The 11679-nt window shown below is 42.1% G+C and overlaps 1 non-coding gene across 1 annotated transcript; it reads left to right on the top strand.

Moving 5' to 3' along the window:
• The first annotated feature begins 8536 nt into the window (after window positions 1-8536).
• TRNAA-AGC (transfer RNA alanine (anticodon AGC)) lies at window positions 8537-8608 on the top strand. The gene has a single exon. It is a non-coding gene; the product is annotated as a tRNA-Ala (tRNA).
• Window positions 8609-11679: the final 3071 nt, after the last annotated feature.

Raw genomic sequence — 11679 nt, 5'->3', positions numbered from 1 at the left:
TATAATGTCTCTCAGTGTTCCTAATTTGTACCCTCAGGATAAGATCTATAGTGACCCATTGTGTGATGCAGATTCTGACCACCAACCCTCATGGATAGTCTCCAATTCTTCTAAAAACCAAAACAAAACACCAAAATAGGAATTAGGGCCTAGTTCCAGGAGAGAAATAAATGAAACTTTATTATTAAAAAAGAAAAAGAAAAAGAAAAACAACTTTTAAAATTTGTATTTATCTTCACTTTTTTGTTATGATAATTTTCACAATTATATACAATATATATGTGGGTGGTATATTCATTATCAGCTTCAAGGGTTATCAGCATTTGCTGTCTTGTTGAATCTATTCCCACCACCAAAACGCATTTTTTCTCAAAGAGGGATTTCTCAAGATTTAACTTAAAAGTCTTGTCAAACCCACTCCAGTCCTCCCTCCACACAATTTTTTTCCTGGAGCTTTAATGATATACAAGTGACATTTAACATTGTGCAAGTTTAAGGTATACAATGTAATGATTTGATATGTGTATTTATTGCAAAATGATTACATAGTAAGGTTGGTTAAGGCATCCATCACCTCACATAGTTACATTTTTTTTTTTGGTATGGTGAGAACTTTTTTTAGCAACTTGCAAATATACGATCTAGTTAACTGTAGTCACCATGCTGTATATTATATCCCCAGAACTTATTCATCTTGTAACTAGGAATCAGGGCTTTTTTTGTTTGTTTGTTTTTGCTGAGAGTATTTAAAGTAAAGCCCTGAGCATCAAATCATCATATGGCCTGGAACTTTTAAATTTGTTCTACCCACCCACACTGGCCTGTTCTTCCTACCTCTATCAGTAAAGATATGTTCCACTGCAAGTGAGAGAAGATTTAAATAATGAGGCTTAAACAATAAAGGCATTTGATTAATTTGTATAATCCAGAGTCTGGAGGTAGGCAGTTAGAGAGTTGGGGAAGTCATTCAGTGATTGCTAGGCACTAGGGTGGTGTCTCTGTGAAGTTTCAGTCTTTACCTCATGGCCTCAAAATAACTGCCACAGCTCCAAGTATCACAACCTAATACAAAAGCATTTGAAACAGGAAGGTTGGGAGGAAGGGAGCAAGAAGGCCATCTCCTTGTTGGAACCTGCTGTTTTCCACAAGAGCAGTACTGACCACATGGGATGTTTTTGGAAATGAATGGGGACATTTTGTTGTCACAATGATCAGAAGGTGCCAGGGGTATTAGAGTGCAGCAAGTCAGAGATGTTATACATCCTGCAATGCATACGTCAATTCCTCCAGTGAAGTGTCCCTCCTAGGCATTTATTATAATCATTTGAGCCAAGAACCTAACTCCACTTGCATATAAACAGCTTTGAGTGTTTTAATATATACCAACTTTTCCAGAGATGCAGATACTGATCGTTAATAAAGGAAGTCTGTACTTTGTTTTGTTGAGAATGTTAACATTCTTCTGCTCCTTCTCTCTTTCAGGAACTCCTATCACGGTGGCAGCCAGCTGGGTGGTATTTGAGGTACCATCAGCAGGTCCATGCCTGTCCATGTTTGCGGCGGTTGCTTCTATAGTTAGGTGTAGCAGTAAGCATCTGGCTGCTTTTTTTCTGATGTCTTCTGTGTAATGGTGTCTGAGCATTTATATATTAAAATGCATATTATCCATTATAGATATCCTGTTACTATTTTTCCCTTTGTATTACAATGAGGTTATTGTATTGACCTAACCAAAAAATTATGTGTGGGGAAAAAATAATATGTGTTCAATTTCCCTTTAGGAAAAGTAATGAGATTACAAACATTTTTATTCTAAAAAAGGAGGTACTGGGTCTGAAAGGTTGCCACCCCTTAGCTTAGAAGTATCTTCTGGAGATGGAGCACCTTCCCGAGTGCTTGGACGCCTGATTCCTGCGCAACACTGAGTCGCTGTTGGCAGGGAAGAATGGGAGGCTGCTGTTATGTAGGAGCCTATCGGTGTCTGTTCCCCACTGATGGTCAGTTCCAGCATCTCCACGAAGATTTCAGGTCCTAGGCGGCGCAGAACAAGCAAAACTTTTGACAGTTGAGTATGTAGGTGAATAGAGAGGGGTATGACTGCCGCAGGGCCGGGGCGCAGAGCTGATTTTCTAGGTAGATAGCTGGTGTTCTAGGTAGATATGTGTATATGTTATGTGCAATGCGGTGTGTGTATGCAGATGGGGCATGTCGATATATTTTAATATTCTCTGATTTAGGTTCTGGTCTAAATAAAGAGAAGAAAGAGATAATAGTGGTTTGGTTGCAACAGAAATTATAGAAATCCCCCCTTATCTGTGGTTTCTCTAACCGCAGTTTCGGTTATCCTGGAATCAGCAGCGGTCTGAAGGGGCCGCTCCTCGTTGAGACGAATCTGCGGAAGGTCAATAGATGCCTGACGCTATGTCAAGGGATCGGCGACAGGGCGCCTACGTCACGGTGCCTACGGCACGGTGCCTGCGTCATGGCGACTACGTCACGGCGCCTGCGCCAGGGTGCCAACGTGGCTTACGTCAGGGCGCTCTACGCCCCCTACCCCATTTTGTCCCACCAAGTGGACATCTTACCACCTCACGTGGCTTCGAGAAGGGTGAGTGCGGGGTTGAGAGAGGGAGAGGCCACACTCACGCAGCTTTTATTACAGTGTATTGTTAAAGTTCTAATTATCCTTGTTCATCTTTCACTGCGCTGAATTTATAAATTAAACTTTTCTCATAGGTGTGCATGTGAAGGAGAAAAGCGTGTATACCAGTGTGCAGTTCTCTCCTCCGGGTCAGGTGTGCGCGGGAGGGGGTGGCGGGTATTTACCAGAGAAGCTTTTCAGGGAAACTGGGTGCAGCCTCTCCCGGTTCCTCAGACAGCCTCTGCAAGAGTTTAAAAAAACCCGTGAGGCTTCAGACTGGTGGTGGTGGTGGCGGTGAGAGAGTGGGTGGGGATTGTAGCCCCTGAGGTGGTGTTTGTTTTTTATTTTAAGATTCTACTTATTTTATTTATTTATTTATTTTTTTTTTAAGAGAGAGAGCGCAAGAGTGCAAGCCCTAAGGGGGGCAGGGGCAGGGAGAGGCACAGAGTCTCCTCCCCGACGACCTCCAGAGACCATGACCTGAGCCCAAATCAAGAGTCAGCCAGGCCCCCTCACTAGTTGGGAGTTTCTTTAAGTCAGCATTGTCGGGTGCCTGGGTGGCTCAGAGGATTGAGCCTCTGTCTTTGGCTCGGGTCATGATCTCGGGGTTTTGGGATCGAGCCCTGCGTTGGGCTCTTTGCTTGGCAACCTGCCCGCTTGTGATTTCTGTCAAACAAATCAATCTTAAAAACGAAAACAAAACGAAACAAACGAAAACCCAGCATTGTCTTGACTTGGCCTGAGGTTCAGAAGGGGTGTCCTGTGGAGAGGATTTTGAATTTAATTCCAAGGGTTGTAAGAGCCGTTGGTAGTTTGAGCAGGAGAGTAAGGGAGTACTTGTTTAAAAAAAAAAAAAAAAATGCACATACCCAGGCCCCATTCCCTCCTCTCGGAATCTGGGTGAGCGGGTAGGGGGGTTGTCTAGGAATGGTAAGCACACCCCAGAGTGATTCTTGTCATTATGCAGTTTAGGGGACACCATGCCTCACAGTTGGGGGTCCTTAGACCTGAGTGGGCATCAGAATCTCCTGGAGGTCTTATTAGACCGCTGTGTGCTGGGTCGCCCTCCCAGAGTTTCTGATTCAGTAGGCTAGGGGAAAGACAGAGGTTGTGCGTTTTTTAAAAAAGTTCCCAGTGATGCTGATGCCATGGGTCCCTGGACATACTCTGAGAAGCACTGGCTTATAGCAGGGGTTCTCAGCCCTGGCTGCATATTAGAATCATCTGGGAACCTTAAAAGTTACTGGTGTCCCAGCAACACAAGGGTTCCAAGACATCAAAATCTGTAGAGGGATGAGATCCAGGCATTAAAACAAACAAATAAGCCCAACATTTGCAGTGTGTAACCAGGGCTGGGAACCATTATCTGGGACCTGGTTTTTCTGTTTTTTTTTTTTTTTTTTTGTTTGTTTGTTTGTTTTGTTTTTTTCTTTTGAAATCCAAATGGCATCTGATTTCTTTTTTTAAAGTTTATTCTTTTAGTAATCTCCGCACCCAGCATGGGACTTGAACTCACAACCCCAAGATCAAGAGTTGAATGCTCTACCAACTGAGCCAGCCAGATGCCTCCCTATTATCTGAAAGTTTTAAACCCTGAGCTGGTTATCAAAAAATGCAGCACCTTCAGCCTCCCTCCCTGCAGTCAGAAACACTGGGGTTGAGGATCCTTGCATTTTAAACAAGCATCCCAGGCACACTGAAATTAGAGAATCATTTTCTGGCTATGTGGCCACTGCTTTCCCACCCCCCCCCACCCCGGGTCAAACTTCACTGTTTGGGGAACATGATGTGAAAATGACCAGAGTCATTTAATAGTACTATTAATAACAGATACCATGTGCTGTGCCCAGTGCAAGTGGGAACATGCAGATATAATATCTTCTAGTTCCCAATATAACCATGAAAGAGTTAGAAGTTATTAGCCCCATTTGACAGATGGGGAAACTGAGGCTTAGGGAAATGACGACCCTCTTAAGGCTACTCTGCCCCTAAGTGGCAGAGCCAGGATCTGAATCTAGGACTCTCAAACATTAAAGCCCCTGTCCTTTGTGCCGGGCTATATTCTTTGCTTGGTGTCTTCTTCAGGCATGCGTGTGTGTGTGTGTGTGTTGTGTGTGTGTGTGAGAACTGGGAGCATTTGCAGAAGTACAAATTATTTTATATCTGAAGATGTAGCTGGGGGGTCAGTTGTTGAATCTACAGTTAGAGAGATTCATTTGTGTCCGTCATCTTGCCTCTTCCTTCTGGAACTGGCTTGTTGATATTAATGGGCAAGTTGGCCTCAGTCAGACAATTGTAATTAACTTGCTGACCACTGAGATTTTCTCAGCCCCAGTAACTCCCAAATGCCATAAAGCTTCCATTAATGCAGCTCCTTATGATGTGCTCAGGGTCCCAGGCCTGGGAGGGAGCCCCAGGCTCAGGGGGTTTAGCAGAAAGGAAAGACTATTGACTATTGGCTTTTTCAGACTATTGCCTTAGTTCAGGCACTTGTCATTTCCTTCTGGCCTGTCTCTGACTTCAGAAGCTTGACTGGTGGGGACTGAGGGAAGGAAGGCACTTAGGAGGTAAGGTGGAATTTGGGTTCATGTCCACGTGAGCTGCTCAGAATGCAGTAATCAAGCCTTTGGGTCAGATAACCTTTAGGGGTTAAATCTGTGTTCTGCCTCTTTTTCAATAAAAATTGAGATACAATTGATCTACCATAAAATTCACAATGTAAAAGTGTACAGTTTAGTGGGTTTTGGTGTATTTATAGAGATGCACAACCATCATCACTAATTCCTGAACATTTTTATCATCTCCTTTTTATCACCCCCGTCCCCAAGAAACCCTGTTTCCATTTGCCATCATTCCTATTTCCCTTCTATTCCCCAGCCCCTGGTGACCACCAGTCTGCTTCCCATCTCTATAGATTTGACGAATCTGGATGTATCAATGGAATCACACAATACGTGGTGTTTTGTCTCTGGCTTTTTTCACTTAGCATAATGTTTTCAAGATTTGTCCATGTTGTGGTGTGTGTCAGTCTCTCATTACTTTTTTATGGCTGAACAGTATTTCCTTGAGTGCATATATAACATTGTATTTGTCCATTTGTCCATTGATGGACATTTGAATTTTTCCCACTTTTTCTCATGACTAGTGCTGCCATGAACACGGATGGACATGTCTTTATTGCCTTTGGGTATACACTTAGGAGTCCGTTGGTGGGTCATATGGCAGCTCCACGTTTAACTTTTTTTAAGAACTACTAGACTGTGTAGCATGTACCCTGCTCCTTTTTGGGGGGAGTGACCTCATCTCTGGGATCTTGGTCTCCTCTGTAGAATGGGAACCAGTGGAGTGCCAGACTCATTGGGTTGTTATAAGGGGGGGAATAAACTAACAGATGGTGCTGCAGCACCATCCGTGGCCCTGGGCCAAGCACTTAATAACTGTTAGCTCTTATTAGTATTTACTTACATATTTACTTATTTATGAAAGGAATGCAGTCCCAAAATACATACAACCCTCACCGGGAAGAGGAATAATAAAACAGGCTTAGAAAATCAATGGGGATATAAATGGCAGTATTTCCTGGAGCCCAAGTGTGGGTTTTATTAAAGTTCAGTGCAGTAAGCATTTCTGCATTGGAGCCAAGCTTATTTACTCTTATTACCTGAGCAAAACGGAGACTGCGACTCTAACTAATCACCTGGAGGTCTGTTAGCTCCCTGGGATGGCGTTCCCTCATCCCCACATCCTTATTTCTAGTTTGTCGTTAAGGTAGGTGAGCTAAAGATGGGATAGACCTGTAGTTGGCTGGCCTGGAATGAGGAGTCCAGAAAGAGCACGGAAGAAATTGTGATGAGCTGTCTGTTCTTCTTGGCAACAATCACAATAGGAAGGGTGACCATTTTTTTGAGTACTGTGTCAGGTGATTTGTTCAAAGCTGGGGATACAACCTTGACTGTTGACTATATCACAGTTATGTGAGTCTTTTTGGTCAAATATGTAATTAATAAATAATGTGTGCTAAATAGGTGCTGTGCTTAACTTCCTCACATACATTATTTCATTTAGTCCACATAATCTATATAGATTGTTCCCATATAATTCTTGTTTTATAAGTAAGAAAACAGTCTCAGATCAGTTAAAAGACGTATCCAAAGGTCCTCAGTGAGGAAGAAGTGAAGTTAGAATGTGAACATGGGTCTCTTTGATTCCTAGGATTTGCCTAGAGTGGGAGCTAGGCACCTGGGTTTGCTGACGTGCACAAGGGGCTGAATCCCTTCCCTGCTCCTTTTGTTGGCTCCTCCCCTCCTCCTCAGTGTGTTCTGGTCATTCTGGCCTCCTTTTAGTTCTGAGATCACACCAACCTCCTTGTCTTACTGGAGACTTTGTACTTGTGTTCCCTCTGCTTGGAACCTGTTCTCCTATCGCCTCTTCACTTAATTAACTCCCGTTAATCTCTTAGTCCATAGCAGAGGCTGCTCATTGCCTCTCAAAAACAATTCCTCCTTTTTAGTAACAACTCTGGGCAGTGCATTAGGGACTATAGTTTCCAGCCTCTCTTGCAGCATGGTGTGTTCATGGGACCATTTTCTGGTCAACAAGGTGGAAGTAGAATATTCTGTAAGGCATAGTCCTCTCCTTAAATAGATGGGGACATGTTCCCTTTTCTCCAGTGTCCTTGCCCTGTCCTGTTGTCTGTGATGCCCATGTGGTGACTGGAGCTCTAGCCATCATTTTGGACCATGAGGTGACCTACAGAATGAAAGTCACATGTTAAGGGATGTAAAGCAGAAAGACAGGAGAAGGCTGGGCTCCTGGTAACTGATGGAGCTACCAAATTAGTCTTGGGCTGTCTACCTTCTGGTTTCTCATGGAATGAGAGAAATTGGCAACTGTTTTGTTAAAGTTGCTAAGCTGGGTCTCTTATTAGCAACTAAAAAAATTTCCTAACTAATATAATTTCTTGGCTTAAATATCATTTTCTCAGAATGGCTTGTGTGGAACTCAAAATAGGTCCCTCCTTTTGTTCTTTCTTAGAACACCTGGTTCTTTTCTTTCATTGCAATGATTCCAGTTAAAAGAAATATATACGTATTACTTATTTTCTCCACTGGGCTATATTCTCCACTGGGCTATTGGACATATGGGCAAGGCCACTGGGTATAGTTAGATTTATCTGGCACAAATCCAGGGGATGGCAGTTAAATAGTAGTTTATGTGAATGGGTGTTCCTGAAATTGTATAGTGCACAGCCTGTGTGAATGTACATGCAGCCCTATCTACAAGGTCAGGAGGGACTTTGACCTCGAGGCTTATTAGTGTACTTCTGGCAGTTAGTGTAATGTCTGGCCCATGGTCAGTCCTCAACAAACATTAGTTGCAGAATGGAAGGATTCACAAAAATGTTGGATTCTCTGAGCTGGGTTCTCTGAAGGCAGAGAAATGGATAAGGCATGGAAATCATGGATAGTCTCTCACCTTGAAAAGAACAAAGGATTCTGGTGCTTCGAGGGAGGTGGTCCCACTGCTTGGAGGAGCTGGAGGTGTTGTAGATTGGAGAGGCCCTTCTTTTATTTAAGCCTCAGTGTTCCATCTATAAAGTGGGGGCATTGTTGTAGAAAAGTGCTTTTGTTTAACCTTTATTTTCTCTTTTATTTTCCATCTTTGTTTTAAGTAGGCAATGCCTAATGGTAAAATACTCAAGTAGTACAAAAAGCATAGAGAGAAGTAAATTCCTTTTATGCCTAACTCCCAGAACATCCCCCTGCACATCCTCTGCATTACCATCCTCCCCCTGTTCCCAAACCTCTTGGCTATGACTATACCCAGTGTTTTAAGGGAGCACATTTCTGATTTGTTTCATGAAAACAGCTTAGAAAAACAGTGTTGTCACCAGGTGGGGATGTAGCTCAGTGGTAGAGCATATGCTTAGCATGCATGAGGTCTTGGGTTCAATCCCCAGCATCTCCATTCTATTATGTCCTGGCTTGGGGAAATTCTTTTCTTCTGTTAGAGCTACACCACATTCCTATAGAATCTGCAAATTAATCATCTTTTCTCCGAGTACTCATGTTTTTTTCCCCGTTATACTGATGACTCTCCTCTGTTTTATTTTTTAATTGACTTTTAATTGGTATATAACACTATATTAGTTTCAGCTATACAAATATAATGATTACATATTTGTGTGTATTGTGAGATTACCATCACAATAAATCTAGTTAACATCTGTCACCATATACAGTTACAAAAAAAATCACTTTTCTTGTGATGAGAACTTTTGTTTGTTATTTTATTTTATTTTTTTAAAGATTTTACTTATTTATTTGACAGAGAGAGATCACAAGTAGGCAGAGAGGCAGGCAGAGAGAGAGGAAGGGAAGCAGGCTCCCCACTGAGCAGAGAGCCTGATGTGGGGCTCAATCCCAAGACCCTGGGATCATGACCTGAGCCCGAAGGCAGAGGCTTTAACTCACTGAGCCACTTAGGCGTCCCGAGAACTTTTATTATTATGAATTTTTTGGGAGTGGGGAGAGGTAGAGAGGGCGGAGAAGGGCAGAGGGAGAGAGATAAGCAGTCTCTACTCACAGTGAGGAGCCTGATGTGGGAATCAAGGGGTGGGGGCTCCACACAGGGCTCAACTTGGGGCTTGATCTCACAGCCCTGTGATGATGACCTGAGCCAATATCAGGAGTCACTTAACTGGCTGAGCCACCCAGGTGCCCCTATAGAACTTTTAAGGTCTGCTCTCTCAGCAACTTTTAAATAGGCAGTACAATATTATTAATGATAGTCACCGTGCTGTACATTACATCCCCGTGACTTATTTATTTTGTAACTGCAAGTTTGTACCTTTTAACTCCCTTCACCCATTTCACTCCCCCACCCCATAGCAACCACCAATCCATTCTGTCTATAAGCTTGTTTTTTTATGGTTCCACATAGAAGTGAAATGATAGGATATTTGTCTTTGTCTGATTTACTTCTTTAGCACAATGCCTGTTCGATCCTGTCACAGATGACAAGATATCCTTCTTTTTTTATTTTAATGGACAAATAATTCCATTGTATATGCAAACCCCACTTTCTTTATCCATTCATCTATTGATGAGCACTTAGGTTGTTTCAATATCTTGGCTGTTGTAAGTAATGCTGCAATGAACGTTTCCATTTTCTTTGCATCAGTACCTAGAAGTTGATTTTTCGGATCATTAATCTTTGGGGGGGAACCTCCAAAATTAAGACTGCAGAAAACACCACTGTTTTTTGTAATGACTACACTAGTTTACAATCCCAGCATTGCACTAGGATTCCCTTTCTCCACATTATTGCCAACACTTGTTATTTCTTATCTTTTTGATGATAGGCTTCTAAGAGGTGGGAGGTGGTAGGTCACTGTGGTTGATTTACATTTCACTGATGATGAGTGATGTTGAGCATCCTTTCAGCAGTGTACCTGTTGGTCATCTTTCAATTTTTGGGAAAGTGTCTATTGAGATCCTCTGCTGTGTAACCAGTTTGTGTATCTTTCAGAGTTAACCTGTATAACACATGCTACATATGTATATGTACATATGCTACATATGTATATATTGAATTTAAATATTTTAAAATAGAAACTTACTGTTTAAAAGCAGTTAGTTGTTTTAAATCTGAAGTATGACTTGAGAAAAGAATGATTATTAGTGATTATTAAATAATCACTACTGAAAATAATTTTGCCATTAATCACATACTGTTTTTCACCTTGTAATTTTTTTTCACTTAATAAAATGTCATTAAAGAATGTGATTCTTTCATTGATCTGACTTCTTTTATTTAAATGGTTGTCTAGCAGAGTATCTCACTATATGACTGTACTGTAATTGATTTAACTGGTCTCCTGCTGGGAAATGAGTTATTTCTGATCTTTTGCTGTTGCAGACAATGCTGCAAATGAATAGCCCTGTACTTAAATCTTTTCACACATGTGCAATTAATATCAGTTGGTTAAATTCCTAGGAGTAGAGTTAATGGTTCAAAGATAAAAAGTGCTTGCAGTTTTCATAGGTACTGTCTGCATGGGGCTGTACAAATTTGCCTTCTCACCAGCCTATTCCCCTATGATCTTATCAGTGTATTACCAAACTTTAGTACATTTGGATGGGTTGTTGTATTAGATTTTCTTATTATGAATGAAGTATTTCCCTGCCAACTGTCTGTTCTTCTCCTTTACCCTTTTCCTATTGGATTAGATTATTGGTCTTTTCATTACCCATTTTTATTTTTTATTTTTTATTTTTATTTTTTTTTTTTTAAAGATTTTATTTATTTATTTGTCAGAGAGAGAGAGAGTGAGAGCGAGCACAGGCAGACAGAGTGGAAGGCAGAGGCAGAGGGAGAAGCAGGCTCCCTGCGGAGCAAGGAGCCCGATGCGGGACTCGATCCCAGGACGCTGGGATCATGACCTGAGCCGAAGGCAGCTGCTTAACCAACTGAGCCACCCAGGCGTCCCTCATTACCCATTTTTAGAAACATTTTATAAACTAGGGGGATTAGCTCTTTGTCTATGATTGTCAAACTTTTGATCTTTGCCAATCTGATAGGTGAAAAATACAGTATCACGTTATGGGGTCCTTGTCTCTGGGTGAGGATAGCATCTGATGTCTGAAATTCGTTGGTATTTCCTTCTGTAAATTCTGTTCATGCTATATACAGCAGTGGTTTGTAACTGGCATGGTGTATGAGGATCACCATGTTTGAGATGCATAAATGTAGCCCCCAGCCCTGGGGATTTTGGTACAGGATGTCAGGTACATCTAAAGAGCTCCCTAACTGATTCTGATGTGTACCCTTTGTTATGTATGAGGGGCAGAGATGATTGGGGGGGGGCTCTTTTCTGCTCAGTATTGCTGTGGAGTAAATACGCAGCAGGGGCAGGAAGGAGAGTGTTATGTAGGGAGAGAATCTATAACCCTCCTCGCTGTGGGGTTCAGTGGGGCCTGCAGATGGAGTGGCTCAGGGGCTAATGTGTCCCAGCTCTTGTTGCTGTGGTAACCAGT

Source organism: Mustela lutreola, chromosome 17, assembly GCF_030435805.1.
Source record: "Mustela lutreola isolate mMusLut2 chromosome 17, mMusLut2.pri, whole genome shotgun sequence".
NCBI classification, from domain to species: domain Eukaryota; kingdom Metazoa; phylum Chordata; class Mammalia; order Carnivora; family Mustelidae; genus Mustela; species Mustela lutreola.
This window is presented reverse-complemented; position numbering and strand designations above follow the sequence as displayed.